This window comes from Littorina saxatilis, linkage group LG13, assembly GCF_037325665.1.
Source record: "Littorina saxatilis isolate snail1 linkage group LG13, US_GU_Lsax_2.0, whole genome shotgun sequence".
NCBI classification, from domain to species: Eukaryota; Metazoa; Mollusca; class Gastropoda; order Littorinimorpha; family Littorinidae; genus Littorina; species Littorina saxatilis.
Window position 1 is genome coordinate 23,834,826 of NC_090257.1, and position 27,500 is coordinate 23,862,325.

Sequence of the window (27,500 nt, forward strand, 5' to 3'; positions counted from 1 at the left end):
CCAGCTAGGCCTACCGTGCACCCCCCTCAGGATCCAGCTTCATTAGGCTAGAGATATTCATTTGGGTCTACTGAACACGTTTTAACAAGTTCGCCACGAAAAAACTCATTCCCACTACTAATTATGCCCCTTTGTTTAAGGGTACCCCCTCTAACGCTAAATGTATCTGTGCAATCACAACAATGCACAGCTGCAATGAATGAACAGAGAACCACTTTTTTGAAATCAAAACAGTTAAGTTGATCATTAATCTTGTAAAAAATACCCATTACAGTGTTCAATGTTTGATAAGTTGGCTGTAGTGTTGCTTGATAGGCGCGAACCGTCATTTTCACAGTGCGCAAAGCTTGTCAACTTTGATAAGAAAAAGGTTTCAACAAATTTGGGTTTTCTGCTTCATTTTTTATTATATTTAGTCAAGTTTTGACTAAATATTTTAACATCGAGGGGGAATCGAAACGAGGGTCGTGGTGTATGTGTGTGTGTGTGTGCGTGTGTGTGTGTGTGTAGAGCGATTCAGACTAAACTACTGGACCGATCTTTATGAAATTTGACATGAGAGTTCCTGGGTATGAAATCCCCGAACGTTTTTTTCATTTTTTTGATAAATGTCTTTGATGACGTCATATCCGGCTTTTCGTGAAAGTTGAGGCGGCACTGTCACGCCCTCATTTTTCAACCAAATTGGTTCAAATTTTGGTCAAGTACTCTTCGACGAAGCCCGGGGTTCGGTATTGCATTTCAGCTTGGTGGCTTAAAAATTAATTAATGACTTTGGTCATTAAAAATCTGAAAATTGTAAAAAAAAAATAAAAATTTATAAAACGATCCAAATTTACGTTTATCTTATTCTCCATCATTTGCTGATTCCAAAAACATATAAATATGTTATATTCGGATTAAAAACAAGCTCTGAAAATTAAATATATAAAAATTATTATCAAATTTTTTTTTTTCGAAATCAATTTAAAAACACTTTCATCTTATTCCTTGTCGGTTCCTGATTCCAAAAATATATAGATATGATATGTTTGGATTAAAAACACGCTCAGAAAGTTAAAACGAAGAGAGGTACAGAAAAGCGTGCTATCCTTCTCAGCGCAACGAATACCCCGCTCTTCTTGTCAATTCCACGTGCACTGCCTTTGCCACGGGCGGTGGAGTGACGATGCTACGAGTATACGGTCTTGCTGCGTTGCGTTGCGTTTAGTTTGTGAGTTCGACAGCTACTTGGCTAAATATTGTATTTTCGCCTTACGCGACTTGTTAGAAACTACAATGCCTTTGGATCATTTCAAGCCCCATTTGGAATTCCTGAGAGGATTTGTTGCGACACCAGATGAGATATTTCTCCCCTCCCCCCTAAACGTGAAATGTTAGGAAAATGTCAAAAAACATTTTTCATCAAATATTCATGATAACTTCTCACTGTTTTCCAATCAAATAACAAAAGTAATCACATTGACGACCAAAATAGTTCCTTTGTCCATGTTTTAACAGAACTACAACATTATTATTCTCTTCTCAAGACTGAAATAAAACAAAGTGTTCAGATATAGACATCTAATCTAACTGTCCCTTACATATAATTGCTCTTGCTTCATTGTTTCCATAGATTAACATAAGAAAGACAATCTAAGAACTAATGTTTCTTCATGTAAGTGCAGAATGTTTGTTCATAAATGCAAATGTCTTATGAATCAATTTCAGCTTTATAGAAATAACATGAAAAAGTCATTGCAAAGAACTTTTTCTTTCAAACACACACACACACACACACACACACACACACACACACACACACACACACACACACACATAAACAAACACCCACACCCACACACACACACACTGACATACATACACAAACACATCACACACACACACACACACACACACACACACACACACACACACTCACTCACTCTTAGACTGTTTTGCTGAAGTTTTCTGACCTCCTTTTGATGGTAAACTTTTTAACTTTTTAATTTTTGCAATTTTATCATCGTGTGTCTGTGCGTCCCAAGGACAGATTGTAAGAAAAGGCGTAGCCTTAAATCTTAATCCTTGAAATAAAGTTCTATTCAATTCAATTCAATTCAATTCAATTCTCTCTCTCTCTTTCTCTCTCTCTCTCTCTCTCTCTCTTTCTCTCTCTCTCTCTCTCTCTCTCTCTCTCTCTCTCTCTCTCTCTCTCTCTCTCTGCACCTGTGACATAATAATAACAATAACAGCACTTTTTTGTCCATTAAAATATTACATAAAAATGGAAAATGTTCCTGATGGACGCCACGCTGTTAGTCGAATGATAAAGCTGGCAGCTCGTAACTGACAACAATGTGCACGCAGCGAGAGACAAACCATCTAAGTGTTTTGCGTGCTTTTGCACTTTGCTTGCTGATGTATCTGGGGACAATGGTAAACGAGAGAAGAATGGAGGTTGTTGGGTAATGGTTGATAATTAGCTTTTGGGACACAGCTGGCTATATAATCACAGACCAATTAACAACAACTTAAAATGTAGTGGTGTGTGACTGAACAAACGTTTTATATTTGTTTCCATTTGCACGGATCGATGTATTTACACATGTTGTCAACAAAATGACATAAGCATCCTTTAAAAAGAAAGAAAGCGTACAGCGGGAAAGTAAATTGGTGGACGAAATTAAACATTTAGAGACAACTTTTAGTGAAAATATTTTGTTTATTTTGCAATTCGACAAAAGAAAATTGACGGAATGATTATAAGAACCCGTACAAAATGGATTTCGGACGGTGAATATTTTTGTAATTTAAAACAAATTAGACATGTAATAATAAAGGACTTGACTTACTTGACTTGACTTATTCCTGTAGACTCCCTGTGGAGCATAGGGCCGCAAATAATAAAGGAAGTACAATCATATTTTGATGATTTATATACATTCGATGAGAAAGGTGTTTTATTTGATGATCAGATGCCAGTGATCGGCAAGGAATCGGCGGAGATTCGTTGCTCTGATGTGCATATTTGCGAAAGATAAGGGTATCATAGTGAGAGCACACTGCATAACATAGACACAGAGACTGTAAAGTACAAGTCTCTGATACACATCAGACAAAGTTGATCGTCGTAATGCAGGCCGGTCAATAGCGAGCGAATTGCTAGAGAAAAAAGCTTTGGCCACTAAAAGGAGCTCTTACTATGCCACACCGCTTAAACCCCTAACAAAGTTACTGATTTTCGGACAAATTCTATGAAGCAGCAGAACCAGAACTTCAACTCTCAACACCCAATAAGAAAGATAAATTAAATTATGCTCTCATAAGAAGACAAGAGTCACCTTCTTTACATGGATACAAAGCAAGAGTTACCTCCCTTGGGTTCTGGAACATTCCGGTAGTTTCGCCGGAGTGCAGTTGTTTTCGTTCATTCATTCTTCTGATAAGGGAAATTAAGGAACTCTAATGTCATATATACAGAGGCGGATTAGGGGGGGGTTTACAGGGGTTCCGGAACTTTAAAAGAAATAATGAGTGGCTGCTGACACTAGTTGATTATGTTTAAAATCAAGGACAAGCCATAAATTGTTCATAAAATAGCTGATCAAAAGACCATCAAATAAAGAGGCCCAGAGAGCGACGTGTTCTTCATTCTCTTGCATTATGCTGGCCGGATAGGAGTAATCACATTGCTCACATTTCTGCCCTGCCACAAAAGCCTCAAACAACATGCAAGAAGGGCCAACTAGACAGCCACATGGAAGCGCGCTCACCTGCCACTCCCAGAGATTCCCAACCCCGCTGATGGTCACTCATGGAAGGATGCTGAACAATGGAATCCGTGAGCCTCTTTGGACTGAAGAAAATGAAGAGTTGGTTCTCTCACCGACAATTATTGATAGCCTGAGAAGGAGGAAGAGGCACCACTGTTCTTTGAAATTCGGTGCAATGACTTGTTAATGTTATTTCTATGAAGCTGAAATTGATTCATAAGACATTTGCATTTATAAGCAAACATTCTGCACTTACATGAAGAAACAGTAGTTCTTAGATTGTCTTTCTTATGTTAATTTATCTTTAATATGGAAACTATGAAGCAAGAGCATTATATGTAGGGGACAGTTAGAATAGAATCCTTGAGCCTCTGTGGACTGAAGAAAATAAAGAGTTGGTTCTCTCACTGACAGTTATTGATAGCCTGCTCAATGAGGCCAACGAGGAAGGAGAGAAGGGGGAGAAGGCAACACTGTTCCTTAATGGACTGGACGATTCACTTGAATCTGAATCTGACTGTGAATCGGACTAACTTGTCAGGACTGTGAACTTGACTTTCTTGCTCCAAAAACAGTCTGAGATCATGATTGTGTGTGTGTGTGTGTGTGTGTGTGTGTGTGTGTGTGTGTGTGTGTGTGTGTGTGTGTGTGTGTGTGTGTGTGTGTGTGTGTGTGTGTGTGTGTGTTTGAAAGAAAAAGTTCTTTGGAATTACTTTTTCATGATCTTAGATTGTCTTTCTTATGTTAATCTACCTTGTATATATATGGAAACAATGAAGCAAGAGCAATTATATGTAAGGGACAGTTAGATTAGATGTCTATATCTGAACACTTTGTTTTATTTTAGTCTTGAGAAGAGAATAATAATGTTGTTGTTCTGTTAAAAGATGGACAAAGGAATTATTTTGGTCGTCAATGTGATTACTTTTGGTATTTGGAAAACAGTAAGAAGTTATAATGGATATTTGATGAAAAATGTTTTTGACATTTTCCTAAAATTTCACGTTTAGGGGGTAGGGGAGAAATATCTCATCTGGTGTCGCAACAAATCCTCTCAGGAATTCCAAATGGGGCTTGAAATGATCCAAAGGCATTGTAGTTTCTAAAAAATGAAGCAGAAAACCCAAATTTGTTGAAACCTTTTTCTTATCAAAGTTGGCAAGCTTTGCGCACTGTGAAAATGACGGTTCGCGCCTATCAAGCATCACTACAGCCAACTTATCAAACATTGAACACTGTAATGGGTATTTTTTACAAGATTAATGATCAACTTAACTGTTTTGATTTCAAAAATGTGGTTCTCTGTTCATTCATTGCAGCTGTGCACTGTTGTGATTGCACACATAAATGTAGCGTTCGACGGGGTACCCTTAAACAAAGGGGCATAATTAGTAGTGGGAATGAGTTTTTTCGTGGCGAACTTGTTAAAACGTGTTCAGTAGACCCCAATGAATATCTCTAGCCTAATGAAGCTGAATCCTGAGGGGGGTGCACGGTTGGCCTAGCTGGCTTGGAGCCTATGTCTGTTTGTGCCCGTGTCTCTTTTTCTCCATCTCTCTCTCTCTTTCTTTACGTCTTTCATTCTTTGAGTCTCTCTGTCTCTGTCTCCCTCTATCTCTAACCCTGATTCTGTCTCTGTTTAACCAGGTTTTTAATTCTATGTATGTGTCCAACTGGAGCGATTCATGTCATCACATCTGCAAGCTTTGGCAGAAACGATGCGACGTCCATAATTGCTTACGCCAGATGGATACTAAATTTAAATCTTCAGCTAAATTTGACTGTCTCCAAAGCAAACTGTATAAGCAAAGTTTGTTGATCATTTCCGATCGCAAAAGTCCCCATTGGTCATAAAAACAGACAGATATAGATAGATGATAGATGTGTGCTTCTATTCCGGCTCTCACGAGCATTGAAGGCATTGTCTCAGTGTTAGTCAATGGTGGTCTTGATCCTGAATACTGATACTAGAATTTCCACTCTGCCCCCCAAAAGCAGACAGGATGTTGGTATTTATGTCAAAGTGAATCGATACTCTTCTAGCTCGTAAAATCATGGGCAAATCTGGAAATCTTAGGGATGCACGTGATCGTTTATACGAGAATGATAGTATCTTTAAATCTCTGGCTAAACGTGTCTGCCTATTTTTAAAACTGTAACCGAAGTTAGTAGCTCCTTAATGACCGTAAGACCCCACCGGTCCTAAAAACAGCGAACGACCGATATACACGTACGTGTTTCTATTTTGGTCTGCCAGGCATTATCTAAAATCCAGGCCATGGTGACCTGAATCCTGGATTCTGATACATTTTCCACTCTGCGCAAACAGCAGCCTGGTTTGGGGAAGTCCAAGGTGAAGGTGGTTTAAACAAGTTTATTCAATAAATTCCATTGGTACTATTACCGCATACATGAAATAAGGAACATGGAGCACAACAAGCTAGGCTTATAAGCGTACTCATAAGAGATCATGATTGTGTGTGTGTGTGTGTGTGTGTGTGTGTGTGTGTGTGTGTGTGTGTGTGTGTGTGTGTGTGTGTGTGTGTGTGTGTGTGTTTGAAAGAAAAAGTTCTTTGGAATTACTTTTTCATGATCTTAGATTGTCTTTCTTATGTTAATCTACCTTGTATATATATGGAAACAATGAAGCAAGAGCAATTATATGTAAGGGACAGTTAGATTAGATGTCTATATCTGAACACTTTGTTTTATTTTAGTCTTGAGAAGAGAATAATAATGTTGTTGTTCTGTTAAAAGATGGACAAAGGAATTATTTTGGTCGTCAATGTGATTACTTTTGGTATTTGGAAAACAGTAAGAAGTTATAATGGATATTTGATGAAAAATGTTTTTGACATTTTCCTAAACTTTCACGTTTAGGGGGTAGGGGAGAAATATCTCATCTGGTGTCGCAACAAATCCTCTCAGGAATTCCAAATGGGGCTTGAAATGATCCAAAGGCATTGTAGTTTCTAAAAAATGAAGCAGAAAACCCAAATTTGTTGAAACCTTTTTCTTATCAAAGTTGGCAAGCTTTGCGCACTGTGAAAATGACGGTTCGCGCCTATCAAGCATCACTACAGCCAACTTATCAAACATTGAACACTGTAATGGGTATTTTTTACAAGATTAATGATCAACTTAACTGTTTTGATTTCAAAAATGTGGTTCTCTGTTCATTCATTGCAGCTGTGCACTGTTGTGATTGCACACATAAATGTAGCGTTCGACGGGGTACCCTTAAACAAAGGGGCATAATTAGTAGTGGGAATGAGTTTTTTCGTGGCGAACTTGTTAAAACGTGTTCAGTAGACCCCAATGAATATCTCTAGCCTAATGAAGCTGAATCCTGAGGGGGGTGCACGGTTGGCCTAGCTGGCTTGGAGCCTATGTCTGTTTGTGCCCGTGTCTCTTTTTCTCCATCTCTCTCTCTCTTTCTTTACGTCTTTCATTCTTTGAGTCTCTCTGTCTCTGTCTCCCTCTATCTCTAACCCTGACTCTGTCTCTGTTTAACCAGGTTTTTAATTCTATGTATGTGTCCAACTGGAGCGATTCATGTCATCACATCTGCAAGCTTTGGCAGCCGGAAACGATGCGACGTCCATAATTGCTTACGCCAGATGGATACTAAATTTAAATCTTCAGCTAAATTTGACTGTCTCCAAAGCAAACTGTATAAGCAAAGTTTGTTGATCATTTCCGATCGCAAAAGTCCCCATTGGTCATAAAAACAGACAGATATAGATAGATGATAGATGTGTGCTTCTATTCCGGCTCTCACGAGCATTGAAGGCATTGTCTCAGTGTTAGTCAATGGTGGTCTTGATCCTGAATACTGATACTAGAATTTCCACTCTGCCCCCCAAAAGCAGACAGGATGTTGGCATTTATGTCAAAGTGAATCGATACTCTTCTAGCTCGTAAAATCATGGGCAAATCTGGAAATCTTAGGGATGCACGTGATCGTTTATACGAGAATGATAGTATCTTTAAATCTCTGGCTAAACGTGTCTGCCTATTTTTAAAACTGTAACCGAAGTTAGTAGCTCCTTAATGACCGTAAGACCCCACCGGTCCTAAAAACAGCGAACGACCGATATACACGTACGTGTTTCTATTTTGGTCTGCCAGGCATTATCTAAAATCCAGGCCATGGTGACCTGAATCCTGGATTCTGATACATTTTCCACTCTGCGCAAACAGCAGCCTGGTTTGGGGAAGTCCAAGGTGAAGGTGGTTTAAACAAGTTTATTCAATAAATTCCATTGGTACTATTACCGCATACATGAAATAAGGAACATGGAGCACAACAAGCTAGGCTTATAAGCGTACTCTTAAAAGCAAATGAAATTTGGCGGACGATTTTAATATAACAAATTTGAAATAATGTCAAAATAATAATGGTAAATTATGGTAGACAAACATGTAACAATAAAAGGAAAAAAACAAAAGAAAAAAAAACCCAATGCTAAACTAACAACAGTACTCACACGCGCTCGCACACTCACTCGCACACACACGCATACAATGACTTCCACATGGTTGAAAATAGAATACTACCAGAACAAGGAAATGTAAACAGTACTGCACATGGTCGTTTCGAACATGGATGAGATAAATGCATTCATTATTCAAAACGTTTGCTTAATAAGATAAACCTGAATAACTGGTCAAATATCAATGCATTTTCGCTGTCTGACTTGTCTCTATTGCCATACAGAAAATCATCAGCGGTTAGCAAATCATAGTTGGGCAGTGTTGACAAGGTGACTTCACGTATTTGAAGAGATAAGGGGCAATGAAAAATATAGTGCTCCGCATTTTCAACACGATAACCACAAGTGCATGACGGGTCGGGAATTAAATGTCTGTCAAATAGATCACTATTTAGATTGCTGATCCTCAATCTCAGTCTGCAATGGATAATTTCTGATTTTCGATCAGATGTGTATCTATACGAGGGAACAACAGAATCATCAGAACTAATACGTTTTTTAAATAACCCAATAGAATCAAGTTGTTTAACAGTATCTGGAAGCTCATTCCACAGGGAAGTCGAAGACAGAAAAAATGACTTTTTATACAATTCAGTTCGAGAGTGGGGAGTCTGTCTGTCAAGTGGTCTTCGTCTATGGTAAGGGTTCACAGAAGCAACGAGAGGAGGCAGACGTTCTAGTAAGTATGGTGGCACGCGTGCATAAACTAATTTGAAATACAAAGTCAATTTGTGTCTTTTTCGCCTCTCCTTCAGTGTTGTAAATCCTGATTCATCGTACAATTTTTGGTGACTCGTGCCACGAACTGCACCTATAATGGTTCTTATGGCATCAAGATGCAAGTTTTCTAATAAAGTAGCTAATCTGTCAGAACAGTTATCCCAAATGACGTCAGAAAAATCAAAATGGGGAATAATAAAAGATTTATACATAAGTTCAAGTGCCTTTCGGCTAAGGCGATACTTATAGGACCGAAAACATGAGAGAAGAACACGTACTTTAGATATAATTGACTGAACATGTGATTCCCATTTGCAGTCGCTCTGAATCAGTACACCAAGATGTTTGTGAACGTGGTTTTCTCTCAGAATTGTTCCATCAAATACAAGAGGAAGGGTTTCAGGCATTCTATTTCCAGAAAAGGTCATCAAATCTGTTTTTAAATTATTGAAATTAACTTTCCATTTTTCCGCCCAGTGTGCAATTTTGGCTAAGTCTGCATTTAAGATCTGTGTCCGCGTGTTTGCATCATTTAGAGATAAATACAAACTGGTATCATCAGCAAAAAGTTTAATGACAGATTCGATATTAATGACAATATCGTTAATGTACACAAGGAACAACAAGGGCCCCAGAACAGAACCTTGGGGAACACCTGAACAAACACGTCCGTATGTCGATTTCCTGCCTTGGATAACAACGGCTTGTAACCTGCCTGTCAAATAATCTTCAAACCATTTTAATAAAACATCTCTTATGCCTATAGCATATAATTTATGCAACAAACCCTTGTGCCACACTCTGTCGAAGGCTTTTGATATATCACAGAAAACAGCCTGAGTCGTTAACTGCTTATCTAAGGATTGACAAAAATCGTCATACATACTCAACAACTGGAAACTAGTTGAATCACCAGGAATAAACCCTGACTGAGAAACCGTTAATAAATCATTCTCTGTGAGATATCGAAAAACATGGGCTTGAACACATTTTTCCAATACTTTTCCAATGCAAGGTGAAGGTCGCTCTTGTCTCGCGTAAATTCTAGGCAGATGTCACGGGTGTACAATTTGTTTTCACTCTGCACAAAAGAAGCCAGCCTGTACGTTATGGGAACATTATTTGAACGTCCTTCTTTGAGCCATGTGACTTCAGAGTCCGAGAAAAACTCATATTCAGGCGGCTGGACGAGTCTACAAAAGTGCATGTTTGTGTGCGTTCAATCGTACACAAGAAAAGGAATGCTAAATAAAAATCGATCGATACGTGAATGTGATTTGTATTTTTGACCAAAATATGACATTTATCAATAAATCTTCAGAATCAAAAAACAAGAAAGGTAGGTTGTTGGAATGTTTGTTATTGACAAAACAATACGTTACACTCACAAATGTTGGATTCACGTTTTTGTGTAACTTCACGTTTTTGGATTAATTAAATCTTCAGCCAACTTTTAATGGTTCCAGACTGTACCCCGAGGCGGTGTCACGAACTGAAAACTCTGCCTGAACAATCCCTCTCAATGCGGTCAATGCGCAAGCGCTAACATGGGGAGATTAATCAGGTCGTGAACAACCTAACCCTAACCCTTACCCAAACCCTAACCTTAACCCAAGCCCTAACCCTATCCCTAACACTAACCCATGGTTCGTTCGGTCAAAGGGTCGCATTTTTTAAGTCCAAGATTGGTGCATGCGCATTGACAGCATTGAGAGGGATTGTTCAGCAGGGTTTTCAGTTCGTGACAGCGGTTACTCATTTCTGACCAGAACTCCCCACCGGCCACTACTGCAAACGTGCTTCTCTTCCGGTTCTAAAAGGAATGTCAAAATATTACCTATAATCTAGTCCATGGTGACATTAATCATGGATGCTAATAGAATTTCCACTCAAGAATTTTGGAATTTGTCCAAGCTGAAATTTGCTCTTGTCTCGTGCAAAAGGCAGGGCAGAAATGAGGAGGACGGATAATGGCCTAAGGAGAAGGATGATATCTTTAAATCTTGGGCTAAACGAGGCTTTTTTTCCGAACTGAAACCGATGCTTGGTTCTCATTTTTGACCGTGTAGATATATATATCCAGCGGTCATAAAAGCAAACGACAGATGTCTGTGCTTCTATTCCAGTTCGTAATGGGTCTGGCAGAGAAGTGCATTAAACAAAAAAGTAGTTTACCATCATTACATCCAGTCGAAGCGCGGTGATACAACAATGATGGCCTATTGGGATTTTCCCCAAAGCCGATACGCGATGCTATTAAAAAATAGAATTACACGAGGGTTCTCGTGGGTTCTCGAACGTCCCCCAAGAAGAAGAAGAAGACTATGGATGTCAGTTTTATCGAGTCTTTTTTGTTCACAAACAGGTCACTGCCCCGCGTTTGATCCTTATCGTGCAAAGGCGCAGAAACTACCCCACCCCCCCACCCCCCACATCCCATGTTTTTTTTAGGATCAGACGTACGGAGTTTCTTTTGCCCCCCTCCCCCCCAAAAAAAAAGAAACAAGTCGCGTAAGGCGAAAATACAACATTTAGTCAAGTAGCTGTCGAACTCACAGAATGAAACTGAACGCAATGCAACGCAGCAAGACCGTTATACTCGTAGCATCGTCAGTCCACCGCGCACGGCAAAGGCAGTGAAATTGACAGGAAGAGCGGGGTAGTACTTGCGCTGAGAAGGATAGCACGCTTTTCTGTACCTCTCTTTGTTTTAACTTTCTGAGCGTGTTTTTAATCCAAACATATCATATCTATATGTTTTTGGAATCAGGAACCGACAAGGAATAAGATGAAAGTGTTTTTAAATTGATTTGAAAAATTTAATTTTGATAATAATTTTTATATATTTAATTTTCAGAGCTTGTTTTTAATCCGAATATAACATATTTATATGTTTTTGGAATCAGCAAATGATGGAGAATAAGATGAACGTAAATTTGGATCGTTTTAGAAAAATATTATTTCTTTTACAATTTTCAGATTTTTAATGACCAAAGTCATTAATTAATTTTAAGCCACCAAGCTGAAATACAATACCGAAGTCCGGGCTTCGTCGAAGACTACTTGACCAAAATTTCAACCAATTTGGTTGAAAAATGAGAGCGTGACAGTGCCGCCTCAACTTTCACAGACATTACTGTATAAATTCTAGTGTAAGCAATCATTATATTCAACAACATAGATCTGTGTGCAGGCTTTTACACGGGATAAGCACACCCTTCAAATCAAACATGTACCAGAAGCCAGAATGTTTATTCACGTAAACACAAGGTGCGTTGTGCAAGGGGTGTTGGGGGCTTGGCATACAACTTTGTAATGATCGCGACAGGTTATACACATCAAGTTTTCATTTCGCGATTTGGGTACCAGATCGCGTCTGATTCGAAAGATATGCATCAAACGAAAAGTCACATTCTGTCAGATATGTTGTTGAAACATCGATCATAGGTGTAGCAAGTGGCACTTATTTGAGCGAATAGTCATTGTTCCGTTTTCGAACACCTGTGCCCGATTTTCTTTCACATTCACGTAGGTTTCTTTGCATCTCCTCGAATCCCTCGGCAAGTTTCTTGTTGAGGTTTGGGGTCTTGAAGAGAAGACTTTCTTGCACTGAGCTGGTGTCCTCGGCGACAGGGTCCTCGGTCTGTTTGTTGTTACCGTTTACCTCCGCCACAGGGTTTAGATGTACCAGAAACATTAAGAGTTTGTTTGTTTGTTTGTTTGCTTAACGCCCAGCCGACCACGAAGGGCCATATCAGGCCGGTGCTGCTTTGACATATAACGTGCGCCACACACAAGACAGAAGTCGCAGCACAGGCTTCATGTCTCACCCAGTCACATTATTCTGACACCGGACCAACCAGTCCTAGCACTAACCCCATAATGCCAGACGCCAGGCGGAGCAGCCACTAGATTGCCAATTTTAAAGTCTTAGGTATGACCCGGCCGGGGTTCGAACCCACGACCTCCCGATCACGGGGCGGACGCCTTACCACTAGGCCAACCGTGCCGGTCAACATTAAGAGCCTGGCTGCTTGCTTCGCGGAGTGGGAATACAAAAACAGATCTCAAGATTGCTAAAAGATTCCAAAATCCAGATTCAAACAGCAACTTGACAAAGGTGTGTTATTGGAACGTTACATTTTTGACAGATCCTGTTTCCAATAGATAATCTTTCTTAGCTTTTTAATTTTGCAGAGAAGGATGTTGTTGTTGCCTTAATTTCGAAAATACACCAGTTTTTAACTCGGTACAAAATGCACTTATTCTATTGTTTTGGGGTACGTGTCCAAGAAAAAAGATGCTCCCGTTCCATTCAGACGTGAGACCAAGGGTAGAGCGGATGGTGGCGAGCGAGGTGAAGGGACGGGGAATGTTTACAGTACCGTGTGGCGGGCTGTGAGCAGTGCCCGCCAATGTTTAGCTCAGGCACCGTCGCGGCAGACGCGCCTTAGTTCTATTCAGGAAAATGCAGCGCGCTATTCTGTCCATCTGGCCAACTGTCGTCCTCATCCCTAAGGCAGACTGATACCAAGGGGTGTAAGTTACACCCGCCTTTAGGCTCAGGCATTTTCTAACGCTCGACTCAAGACTACATATGAGAACCTAGGCGCTGAGTATGATCGTAATTGTCGGAGCCTTTGAAGGAGGATGTAAAGTCTTTGAGGTCCGTATCCGGTCGACTTAGAGTCGTGAAGAGACTCCAGCACAGTGACCTTTGATTGAAACCGACCAACGTCGTCGTGGTCTCTTGTTTAAAGGATGCGAACATTGAAGTACCCTACAACACTCATTTTCAAAGACATCACACCATCATCAGAGATAGTTCTCGTCAGTGCTACCCCGATACCAAGTTAGCCACGGAAGATCAATTTTGATGGACCATCTTTGAAGCAGAGATCTAGGCTGAGGATCACGAAGCGAAATTAGGCGCCACCCAAACGGGTGAGAACAAACCACGGGGTCTGATTCGTTGAAATCACAACACATCTCAATTTCAACCAATCCAACACCGCGGCTGGCTCCCATCGTTTTGGTAACTTTCCCGTGCACCTTAGCCGTGAACAAAAAGTCAGAAAACCAACTGCAGTGACGCTTGCAATGAGGTCCCATGCATTTGAAAGAGTGATTGAAATCTGGAGTTAAATTACACTTGAACGAAAACGAAGGAGGGATTTGTTTGAAGCAGTCGTGTCGACTGAAAATGAGGACATCGGAATGTCGATGTGGAGGATGTGCGGGACTGAATGGCTAACAGTTTCCTGCAGTAAGGTGTAATTGGGGAAAGTTTGATATTGATTGGAAATTGTACAGAGATTTATTTGAGAAAATAGATTGAATGAATGTATATTGATTTGATGCTCTCGACTTAGTCAGTTTGTTTTTATGTCAACTTTAAAAAAAAAGTAGAATGTGTTGTTTTTGTCCTGTCTATATTTTAATACGCTTCTATTGTTACCGACAAGATTGTCAAATGAATGCATGTTTGTCTTTGTGAGTATAGTCAAAACAAAAAAACAAAACAAAAAACAGTTTCCTGCAGGCACGGGAAGTTTACTCAGGGCTTGAATATCTAGAGAAGGTACAGGAAACACAACAACAACAAACAAGTCGCGTAAGGCGAAATTACTACATTTAGTCAAGCTGTCGAACTCACGGGATGAAACTGAACGCACTGTATTTTTTCACCAAGACAGTACAGCTTCGTCAATCCCCGCGTGAAGGAAATCGCTCACCTCCCACGTGCAAAACGTAGTGATATTGACACGCCAGATTAGCGCGGTAGCGTATTGTGCTAAGCAGGAAAGCGCGCTTTTCTGTATTCTTGTTAACTTTCTGAGCTTGTTTTGAATACAACCTATCATATCTATATGTTTTTGGAATCAGGAAATGATAAAGAATAAGATGAAATCATTTTTGGATCGATTTCTTACATTTTAATCGTAAGACTAATTAATCTATTTTCGTTAATTGTCATCACATTTTAAGAGTAAACATAACATATGTATATATTCTTAGATTCAGAATGTGATGAAGAATACGATGCAATCAATTTTAAATCTGTTTGCGAAAAATCGATTTTAATGACAACTTTAATGAGCAAACTCATTAACTAATTTTTGAGCCTCCAAGCTGAAGTGCAATTCCAAAGTCCAGGCTTTGTCGAAGATTGCTTGATTAAGATTTCGATCAGTTTGATCGAAAAATGAGAGCGTGACAGAGCCGCCTCAACTTCCACAAAAAGGCGGATATAACGACATCAAAGACATTTATAAAAAAAACGAACAAAACATCTAGAGATACCATACTCAGGATCTCTCATGTCAAGTTTCATGAAGATCGGTCCAGTAGTTTTCTCTGAATCGCTCTACACACACAAACACACACACACACACACACACACACACACACACACACACACACACACACACACACACACACACACACACACACACACACACACACACACACACACACCACGACCCTCGTCTCGATTTCCCCCTCAAAACTTGTAGTGGGGCTCGTATGTTGCAGACGCACTCATAAATCATTCACATCTTGCAACAAACATCATACTTTGTGGTATTGTTCCTTATAATTATTTAAGGGATTTCAGATACAGAGCCACTTCAGAAATCGTTTTTTTTGTGTCTTTGATAGGGAATAAAAGGCTGCATTTACAGCAGACGAAATTCGTACCAAAAGCGCTCAGCAGTAAATATTCCCAACTCAGCAAATGTAAAATTCAATGGTTTACCATGCACCAGAAGTTGTCTGCTGATAACACATGCATGACATAAATACTCTTATGGGTATTTTTGTGTTCTGGTATTTAATTTGATCGTTTTTAGAATTTTATATATCCGCAGCATGAAAATTCAAGATGGCGGCCTCCGCAACATTGCGTGTTTTGATTTGAGCGAAAACAACGTTTCTGAAGGTAAGTTTTCAAGAATACGCATCCATTCACCAATGTCACATCATTTTACTGTTTGATTCTCCCCTGGGGTCTGTTATTCATCGGGTGAAGCGCTGAAATGCAGAGTAATCTTGCAATAGCTCATCAGCTGGATTGTGATGCTGATAGATCTAGATCTATCTGTTGATTACAAGTAAGGAAATCATGATCGCCACGCTGGTGATTTTAAACAGATTAAACGAACTTTGAATAAAAGGCGAGGAGAAAGAGATTGTTCATGGTATGATAAATGATTAGTCCTGCCTACGTTAAGGACTTCCATAAGGTGGGGAGGGGTGGAGTCAAAAACTGAGTGAGGGTAGGCCAGATAGTAGGATGACCAGCTGGAGATAAAAACACTCCACTCCCCATGTCTTTACAGTGTTGTGATCAAACAGACAAAAGCATACAGTGTATGCTAATCAAATGAGATAAGTGGTTTTGAAAAATGAAGAGGTACCGCTCTTTGAGTTTTACAGTTTTGGTTTGTTGCTTGTTTCTCATCCTTTTGCTTATTTTAAGTTGACCGTGCATTGGTGTGAATTTTATTTTTACAGGATATATACAAGAGTTACACCACATGCCGGTTCCTGGGAACAAGCGTTCTGCATTTATTCCGGTGCCACAGAAGGGAGCCGATTTCACTAGTACTACTGTATCAAGGTTTGTTACCTAATACATCTTAACAGTAAGATTTTTTTATTTGTATTAATTTGCACATCATTTGTAAGCGACCTCTGTGAATTTGATGGGTTTAACGTACGAACCCTCACTATGGTCAACATTCTGTTAGCGACTGTTTGAAGCGAATAAATGTAGCGGTCAGAAAGATTCCAGAATCAGTTGGGTCACTGGAAACTGTGTTTGTTTGTTTGTTTTTTAACCTGAAACAGTAAGAATTATACGAATTCATGAAATACAATTTTCTTTCATTTTGGTCTGTTGTGTGAAGACTTGCTAACCCGGCTTTGACCGACTCTCTGAGATAGTAAACATTATTCAAATACATTCAAATAAAAATGTCACTTTTCATCTTTTGTGTGAAGGGTACCACAGGCTGATTTCCTGCACCATGGATGTAGAGGAGGCCAGACAGTCTGCTTCTCATTCCAGCTGTGTTGCGTTTTTTTCTGCTCGTGAAGTGTATCGCCACATTGCCAAAGCCATTGGCCAAGAGAAGTCACCCTGTCTGCCCATTTTGCATAGCCTTACAGGCTGTGACACTATGTCGTTCTTCAATGGTATTGGGGAATCAGAAGGCTTGGGAAGTATGGCAAGCATTTGAAGACGTCACTCAAACTTTCTTCAGGTTGTCTGCTCCTCTTTGTAAGCTGAGTACCACTGACAGGGCAGCACAAGAGCTTTTTGGTGTACATTTGTAGGACAAAACCAGCAACGTACTGGGTGTAAACAGTGCAAGACGGTACCTCTTCAGTAAAAAGAGCTGCCAAATTGACCATAATCCCCTTACAAGTGAGGTGCTGCTGCAGGACATGAGATTGAGAAGAGCCATCTACCTATTAGACTTCCAAACTCTGTGGGCTGGCAGTTCAAGGCTGGAAAGTGGGAGTCATTCTGGACGAGCTTTCAAGAGGTATCCAGCGTGTGCCGAGAACTCATGAGGTGTGCCTGCAAGAAGAGCTGTACAACAAAACGCTGCAAATGCTGCTAAGAAGGACTGCAGAGCACAGCTCTCTGCAAATGTGCTTGCATGCCTGTGAAAACTGTCAGCATCTAAACTGTGCAAAAATATTATTGCACCCATTTTCATACCCCAACTCAAACTTTTATTCCTGTGTCATTTTATTCAAACTGTCTATGCCATTAAAGGCTCGCATCTTCGTTATCTGGCACATTTTTTTTAACATCATCATTTACGCCGTCAAAATAAGGATACCCTTGACGTGACAAAGAGATGTGACAAAAACTTCGGGTACCTTTTAAAAAGCCGACGACAATTCCTGAGGCACAACTGGGTCACTGTTGTATACGAAGAGAAAGTCAACTTGATTATCCATCCAGAACAGGTTGGTTTATTTCGCCATCTTGCATATTTCTAGTGTTGTGCCATTGTACCTACTGATGTATGTGTCGATCTCACGGATGAGATGTTTATGTGTCAAATTTGAGGGATACCCAAGTCAACTAAAATCCATGTATTTTAGCAATGACCAAGTGGGTTGCGTTGAAACTTTCAGGAATGTGTGTCTACGCACGAGGCGTAGTTCAACCGTTTGAGTACACTTTCAAATCTTCACGAAATAATATTTTAAAAACTGCCACAGGTTTGTTGACTTACATCCCACATATTTTTGACTTCGCATACATGTATATATGACAGATGGTTGTTTCAAGTACTGCCAAAGTTTCTTTTGAGTATAGACACTTGCCGGAATGTGCTAGTTGTGTAAACACATGAGAACAAACAACGTTTTCGAAATACAGCGATTGTCGACTTTTGAGTTGATACATTACATTTTTATCAGTTTTATTTTGGGGGTACCCTTATTTGGGCGGCGGTCAAATAACCCATGTAAAGACCACCTTTCATCTTAAAAGTGTTCCAGTTAGCCAAGTTGAGTGCCCTCAATAGCATACATTGAATATAACAGCACAGGAATGAATGTTTTCGTTTTGGTATGAAAATTGGTGCAATATATTTATTTTTGCACAGTTTAGGTAATCCACAAATTCTTCAACCCTGCCACCCACACCGTCCAATCATTATCTGCACCAACAATACATGTATTGTTTTGTTTAAAAATGTGTTTGTGTTAGTTTCTATTGCAAGAGAATGTCTTGTAGCATCAAAAATGCCTAAATACCCTTTTATTGGCGGCCATTTTGAAAATTGTAAAAAAAACTACTGATTTCTTAATTTTTTCACGGTGGCTCTGTATGAGGTTTTGTTAAGCAAAAGCAAATGTCCATTTACGCCAAATTTGCTGTTAATCACATGAAGTGAAATATGCCTAACATACCCAACCGTTTACACTGGCGGCCATTTTGAAAAATTGTTTAAAAACTACCCATTTTTTTATTTTTCGCGATGGCTCTGTATCAGGTTTTGTTAAGCACATAAAACTCTTCATATTTGCTTAATTTGGTGTTTGTTGCATGATTTGAATGATTTTGCAACATAGGAGCCCCACTATTGACTAAATGTAAAAAGTATCGATTGAACATTGGGCTTCTTTGAGCCATGTGACGTCAGAATCCGACAAAAACTCATATTTAGGCGGATAGCCAAGACTACAAAAGTGTGCATGTTTGTGTGCATTAAGTTGTTTTTTTAAATAAAGGGAATTCTAACTAAAATCGATCGATACATAAATGTTATTTGTCTTTTTGATCATAATATGACATTTTACACAGATCTCGTCAGTCATTGTTCACCTCGAGGAAGGAACACTGACTGTTTCGATCTGTTTAGAATGTCATAATATATTTTGGTCAAAAATGCAAATAACGTATAATAATTCCCGGAGACAGACTCGAACCACGAACAAACCGCATTGCATGCGACAACGTCAATTTATTGCAATACTTTATTATCATAAGTACGTAGGTCATAAAACAAACACGTCAACTGAAGAACTTCTTTCAACAAAGCAGTAAAATAATTTCTGATATTAATCGTAAAGATTACACAAATAATTTGCCAAATTTACAAGAATATACGAGTGACAATTGTGGGGTTTACACGACGTGTGCACACATGTTGATGTGATATATTTACACACGTGGATTTAAAAGCACTCGTGCACACGGTTGCTAAAAATAAAAACATTTAATAGAACACATAAACACGCATGTCGATATCGTGAGAATTAAATGCACAGTCTTATCCGCTCACCATCTCAGATCTGACTGAGCTTTCACATGGGATAAGACCATCCCTCCACTTGGCCAAATACCAAAATTGAACTGCTTATTTGGGCACAGTGGGATTATAAATGAATTGATTTTGTAAAAGCCAACAATTCTTTTTTTTTTATTTTTTTTTTTTAGAAATTAGTTCTTCCAAGATTTCAACTCACGATTGCAAGCAGTTCTGTTGTTGATTTTTGATATGTGTTTTAAGTGGAGGATTGGGGAGCCCAACCGTTTACGCGGGAAGGAGTGTGCATTTAAAGGTCAATAAAGGCGCCTGCATGGGTCGCACAAATATTATTTCTGGTATGTCGCAGCTGACATTCTGATAAATGCATTCATTGAATTATGCTGCTTGAATATTGTCCCACAGAAGTGTCATCAAGAATGATGCATATTAGTCTTCCTGCCCGACTGAGCAAAATAAATATACTGTGCTCTCAAAAAGCAGCAACAACAATAAGCGCTTTTCAACCATATCATGCGGCATGCCCTACAAAAGCAGGCTCGATCCGTAGGAATGATTGATGATTTGTTTTTAATGGTTTTATTTTTTTTCAACTTTTTTTTTTCTCTCCATGAGATAAAACCTTGTTCTTGCCTTTGCAAACGACAGCTTTACTATTTTATATCAGTTGAGACGGCGTTTACAGATTAATAACAAAAATCACACTTATGTATTAACGGCAGATGCAATTCGTCGTAAATGATTGTTTTCACACTGTTTAATGTACACACGAAGGGGGATAAGCCACTAGTAACAGGTCTGCACATAAGTTGACCCGGGGGATCGAAAACATCTCCAGCCTTAACCCACCAGGCGGCTGCAGCTGGGATTTAAACTCGCACCTTCCGATTAGGAGGCCGATGTCTTATCCACTAGGCAACAACGCCCGTTGTTGTCGGGTTATTTTTGCTGATGAGTTAGGTCATCAGAGACGTATAAATCCACAACTCGTAACACATCCCGACAACACACTGGTTCGTATCGTTATCGGTTGATGCGCGTGAGTTAGTTTAATTTGCAAGCACTGAAGCAAAGGAGGAGTTTGTCGTGTGGTAACTTTGCTCGATTACTCAGAATGTCACGCCTAATTGCTCCTAAGTAACCGACGCCAGGTCGAGTCAAGTGGCTGTCAAGTCTGTTATCTATAAGTCTTTAAAGTTTCTCGAGATGTTGTTGTTCGCTTTTTAAGGGTGAGCATTATTTGTCACAAAACTGTATTATTTTTGTTTCTATCTGTGCAGAACAATGGTCACTGTGCGAGAGAGAGAGAGAGAAATAAAAAGACCAAAAAATACTGTACTCACGTGTTTGACGAATAGGACCCTGCTGGTCGAAACGTCGTGATTTGTTATTCGTTTCGTCTTTGCCAAACACGTGAGTACAGTATTTTTTGGTCTTTTTATATTTAGTCAAGTTTTGACTAAATATTTTAACATCGAGGGGGAATCGAAACGAGGGTCGTGGTGTATGTGCGTGCGTGTGTGTGTGTGTGTGTGTGTGTGTGTGTAGAGCGATTCAGACTAAACTACTGGGCCGATCTTTATGAAATTTGACATGAGAGTTCCTGGGTATGAAATCCCCGAACGTTTTTTTCATTTTTTTGATAAATGTCTTTGATGACGTCATATCCGGCTTTTCGTGAAAGTTGAGGCGGCACTGTCACGCCCTCATTTTTCAACCAAATTGGTTGAAATTTTGGTCAAGTAATCTTCGACGAAGCCCGGGGTTCGGTATTGCATTTCAGCTTGGTGGCTTAAAAATTAATTAATGACTTTGGTCATTAAAAATCGGAAAATTGTAAAAAAAAATAAAAATTTATAAAACGATCCAAATTTACGTTTATCTTATTCTCCATCATTTGCTGATTCCAAAAACATATAAATATGTTATATTCGGATTAAAAACAAGCTCTGAAAATTAAATATATAAAAATTATTATCAAAATTAAATTGTCCAAATCAATTTAAAAACACTTTCATCTTATTCCTTGTCGGTTCCTGATTCCAAAAACATATAGATATGATATGTTTGGATTAAAAACACGCTCAGAAAGTTAAAACAAAGAGAGGTACAGAAAAGCGTGCTATCCTTCTTAGCGCAACTACTACCCCGCTCTTCTTGTCAATTTCACTGCCTTTGCCATGAGCGGTGGCCTGACGATGCTACGAGTAAAATGGCATTGCGTTCAGTTTCATTCTGTGAGTTCGACAGCTACTTGACTAAATATTGTATTTTCGCCTTACGCGACTTGTTATTTCTATCTGTGCACTTTTTCAGCAAAACACAACGCTTCAAGTAGTGTGGGAAAGTAATTCAAAGTGTTACATAGAGTTACCTGTCTGTTTGTTTATCAGTCTGTCTGGCAGAATACTGACACACCGTCAACAAACACACTGCGGTTCAATACGCTTTTTAGAAATACCATCCAACCCAGTGTTTTAATTTGAATAATAAAACGTTCAAACTTGACTTCTAAGGCATTCCTTGTGTGTGGTGTCTTCAACTCCAACCCAAAACCAAGCTCTGTAGCTCTTTCGGCGAGTTGCAAATCTGTACATCTAGCAACAGCATTTGAAATGCAGGCCGCTTCTAATTCTCTCAAGAGAGTAAACATTACAGACACATTTTTTATAAAATGTTTTTTACATTTAGTCAAGTTTTGACTAAATGTTTTAACATAGAGGGGGAATCGAGACGAGGGTCGTGGTGTATGTGTGTGTGTGTGTGTGTGTGTGTGTGTGTCTGTCTGTGCGTGTGTGTGTTTAGAGCGATTCAGACTAAACTACTGGACCGATCTTTATGAAATTTGACATGAGAGTTCCTGGGAATGATATCCCCGGACTTTTTTTCATTTTTTCGATAAATACCTTTGATGACGTCATATCCGTTTTTTTGTAAAAGTTAAGGCGGCACTGTCACACCCTCATTTTTCAATCAAATTGATTGAAATTTTGGCAAAGCAATCTTCGATGAAGGTTGAACTTTGGTATTGCATTTCAGCTTTATGGCTTAAAAACTAATGAATGAGTTTGGTCATTAAAAATCGGAAACTTGTAATTAAAATTATTGTTTTATTAAACGATCCAAAAATAATTTCATCTTAGTCTTCGTCATTTTCTGATTCCAAAAACATATACATATGTTATATTTGGATTACAAACAAGCTCTGAAAATTAAAATAAGAACATTATGATTAAAATTAATTTTCCGAAATCGATTTAAAAACATTTCATCTCATGCCTTGTCGGTCCCTGATTCCAAAAACATATAGATATGATATGTTTGGATTAAAAACAAACTCAGTAAGCTAAAAAGAATAGACATACAGAAAAACGTGTTATCCTGCTCAGCGCGACCACTACCGCACTATTCTGCATGGCTTGTCGATTTCACTGCCTTTGCCACGAGCGGCGGACTGACGAAACTACGAATATGTGGTCTTGGTGAAAAACGCAATGCGTTCAGTTTCACTCTGTGAGTTCGACAGCTTGACTAAATGTTGTTATTTCGCCTCACGCGACTTGTTTTTACATTTAGTCAAGTTTTGACTAAATGTTTTAACGTAGAGGGGGAATCGAGACGAGGGTCGTGGTGTGTGTGTGTGTGTGTGTGTGTGTGTGTGTGTGTGTGTGTGTGTGTGTGTGTGTGTGTGTAGAGCGATTCAGAGTAAACTACTGGACCGATCTTTATGAAATTTTTCATGAGAGTTCCTGGGTATGATATCCCCAGACGTTTTTTTTCGTTTTTTCGATAAGTACCTTTGATGACGTCATATCCGGCTTTTTGTAAAAGTTGAGGCGGCACTGTCACACCCTCATTTTTCAATCAAATTGATTGAAATTTTGGCCAAGCAATCTTCGACGAAGGCCGGACTTCGGTATTGTATTTCAGCTTGGTGGCTTAAAATTTAATTAATGACTTTGGTCATTAAAAATCGGAAAATTGTAAAAAAATAATTTGTTTTTAAAACGATCCAAATTTACGTTCGTCTTATTCTTCATCATTTTCTGATTCCAAAAACATATAAATATGTTATATTCGGATAAAACACAAGCTCTGAAAAGTAAAAATATAAAAATTATTATTAAAATAAAATTTCCGAAATAGATATAAAAACAATTTCATCTTATTCCTTGTGGGTTCCTGATTCCAAAAACATATAGATGTGATATGTTTGGATTAAAAACACGCTCAGAAAGTAAAAAAAAAATATAAAGATAAAGAAAAGCGTGCTATCCTTCTCAGCGCAACTATTACCCCGCTCTTCTTGTCAATTTCACTTCCTTTGCATCGAGCGGTGGACTGACGATGCTACGAGTATACGCTCTTGCTGTAAAAATGCAGTGAGTTCAGTTTCATTCTGTTAGTTCGACAGCTTGACTAAATGTTGTAATTTCGCCTTACGCGACTTGTTTATTGAATACGATAAGCACAGAGAGAGAGAGAGAGAGAGAGAGAGAGAGAGAGAGAGAGAGAGAGAGAGAGAGAGAGAGAGAGAGACAGAGAGACAGAGAGACAGAGAGAGAGACAGAGACAGACAGAGACAGACAGAGACAGAGAGACAGAGAGAGAGACAGAGACAGAGACAGAGAGGCAGACCGAACTCGCACTGTAACGCTTCGCCCAACCGCACACAATAGTTATTATAGTCTAGCTTGCGCGTAGCCTTTTCCCGCGATCCTGGATCGAACACTTGACAGCGAGTGTGTGAGGCCAGTGTTATTCATCTAACTCGCAGTGGGTGGGTCTGTGTCTTCTAATGATTCCAAACATCAAATAATTCCGCCGGACCTTGTGTTTTTGCGTTAATTCTTTACGTGTGATGGAGTCAATCCAGACTGATCCCACTACGTATCTCCGACACACGCGCCGTGCGCGCGGATGAAGGAATGGACATCTTGTCTTTATCTTATCACTAACATCGTCTGCGTTTGTTCTTGCAGTCTTTTAACCAGGTAGGTGCATTTTACAAACAATAACATTTTTGATGATATTTATTCACAGCTTGTTTGTTCTTGAAAGATCAGGCTTGTTTGTGAACGTGTTTTTTGGGGGGGATTTGATTGTAATTTGGCACTTTGTTTTCATTTACTTCTGCTTACTTTTGTTTGTTTGTTTGTTTGTTTGTTTGTTTGTTTTTTCGGTAAGTTGGTTGGTTTACACAGAGTTATTCAGATAATTACAAATAACAATGCCGCATAGTCTTCTTCTTCTTCAGCGTTCCAGAATGTGTTTGGTTACGTGTGAGCTCGTTTGCCCATTCGGGTTCCCCACACTATACTCTGAGAGCATAGTCAGCTCACTCCGCTTTCGTTGACTAGGCATGCTTGGTATGTTCGTGTTTCCATAACCCACCGAACTCTGACATGAAATACAGGATCTTTTCCGTGCGCACTTGGTCTTGTGCTTGCGTGTACACACGAAGGGGGTTAAGTCACCAGCAGGTCTGCACATAAGTTGAACTGGGAGATCGGAAAAATTGCCACTCTTAACCCACCAGGCGGCAGCGACCGGGATTCGAACTCACGACCTACCGATTAGGAGGCCGACGTCTTACCACCACGCCACTGCGCCCGTCAATGCCGCATACAATCAATTAAACAAATGGATCGGAGCACAACAAGCTAAGCTTTGTTTGTTTCTTCCTATTGTTTGTTTGTTTGTTTGTTTGCTTGCTTGTTTGTTTGCTTGCTTGTTTATTTGTTTATTTGTTGGTTGGTTCTTTGTCATTGCTGTTGTTTTAGTTCCTGCCGCTGCTGTTGCATTTTTAGCTTATTGTTGCAGCATGGCAGCATTGTGTATTGTTCTCGGTCTTTTTGTTTGTTTGTTTAACGCCCAGCCGACCACGAAGGGCCATATCAGGGCGGTGCTGCTTTGACATATAACGTGCGCCACACACAAGACAGAAGTCGCAGCACAGGCTTCATGTCTCACCCAGTCACATTATTCTGACACCGGACCAACCAGTCCTAGCACTAACCCCATAATGCCAGACGCCAGGCGGAGCAGCCACTAGATTGCCAATTTTAAAGTCTTAGGTATGACCCGGCCGGGGTTCGAACCCACGACCTCCCGATCACGGGGCGGACGCCTTACCACTAAGCCAACCGTGCAGGTATTGTTCTCGGTCATAAAATAGCAAATGACTTGTAGCAAAAACAAAATAAGGTTGTTTTATCTTATAGTTTGGCTGTTTTGTTTTAAACAAATAACGACGTGTAAAGTAAGTGAAGCGTAACCTACGATACAGCTGTTGCCGTACGGATGAATTATGCATAGTGAGAGATGAGAGGATTTGGTGAACCAAACTTTCGCAATAAAAGGACAGCGTGCACTATCGTAAAAAAACCCAAGAACATATGTTTTCGGAACAGTACGTTTGCATGACAAAAAAACAAAACAAACAAACAATCAAACGAACAAAGAAAGAAACAAAGAAAGAAACAAACAAAGAACCCAGCCAACACAAGCAAAAAGGCTAAGAACAATAAATTAAAAGAAGGAAAAAAACGCCTGCATTATAAACAACACAAACAACATGAAAAACGCAAACCAAACAACAAACAAACAAACTAACAAAAAACCAAAAAACCAAAACAAACAAGCAAACAAACAAACAAACCAAAACAAGTAAACAGTTTTAGAGTTCCCTTATGACTGCCTCAAGATTGATTTTTTTGCAAATGTTTTTAGCGTCATTTGGGTAACATCTGACGGAAATGTTAAGAAATGCCAATTAAAATGTAAAATGCTTCTGTACATGTAAGCCTCAAGCATAAACGGAAGCGACGTCTATCGTAAAGGTTTGTTGCTCCTTGAAGAAAGGAGTGAGCGACATGTAAAAGGACTTGAGTACCCTACAATATAAAGAGAAAAAAACCAAAAAACAACAACACATAAACAAAAAACCCTAACAACAAACACACATCTGAGAAATAAAAAGACAAAGACGCTCTAAGTGCATTCGATATGGCATTGTGCAAGAAAAGCAAGAGAGATCGAGTTATACGGAAGCGATCTCCTGGCTCCTGAGAGAATAACAAGTCGCGTAAGGCGAAAATACAACATTTAGTCAAGCTCAGTCGAACTCACATAATGAAACTGAACGCATTGCATTTTTTCCGCAAGACCGTACACTCGTAGCATCGTCTGTCCACCGCTCGTGGCAAAGGCAGTGAAATTAACAATCCAGAAAAGCGTGGTAGCGGTTGCGCTGAGGAGGATAGCACGCTTTTCTATATCTCTATTCTTTTTAACTCTCTGAACGTGTTTTTAATCCAAACATATCATATCTATATGTTTTTGGAATCAGGAACGGACACGAAATAAGATGAAATTGTTTTTAAATCGATTTCGGAAATTTAATTTTAATAATAATTTTTATACTTTTAATTTTCAGAGCTTGTTTTTAATCCAAATATAACATATTTATATGTTTTTGGAATCAGAAAATGATGAAGAATACGATAAACGTAATTTTTGATCGTTGTATAAAAAAGTAATTTTAATTACAATTTTCAGATTTTTAATGACCAAAGTCATCAATTAATTTTTAAGCCTTCATGCTGAAATGCAATACCAAAGTCCGGCCTTTGTCGAAGACTGCTTGGCCAAAATTTCAATCAATTTGATTGAATAATGAGGGTGTGACAGTGCCGCCTCAACTTTTACAAAATTCCGGATATGACGTC

The 27,500-nt window shown here is 39.3% G+C and overlaps 2 long non-coding RNA genes across 2 annotated transcripts in view; both read left to right on the forward strand.

The window, feature by feature from the left end:
• The window catches only part of LOC138945328 (uncharacterized), a 355,816-nt gene that overhangs the window by 20,726 nt on the left and 307,590 nt on the right, over nt 1-27,500 (forward strand). The gene's annotated exons all lie outside the window — the stretch shown is intronic.
• The window catches only part of LOC138946062 (uncharacterized), an 85,212-nt gene continuing 82,199 nt past the window's right edge, over nt 24,488-27,500 (forward strand). Inside the window, exon 1 of the long non-coding RNA XR_011449186.1 lies at nt 24,488-24,764. This is a non-coding gene — a long non-coding RNA (uncharacterized lncRNA). The remainder of the gene's footprint in view (nt 24,765-27,500) is intronic.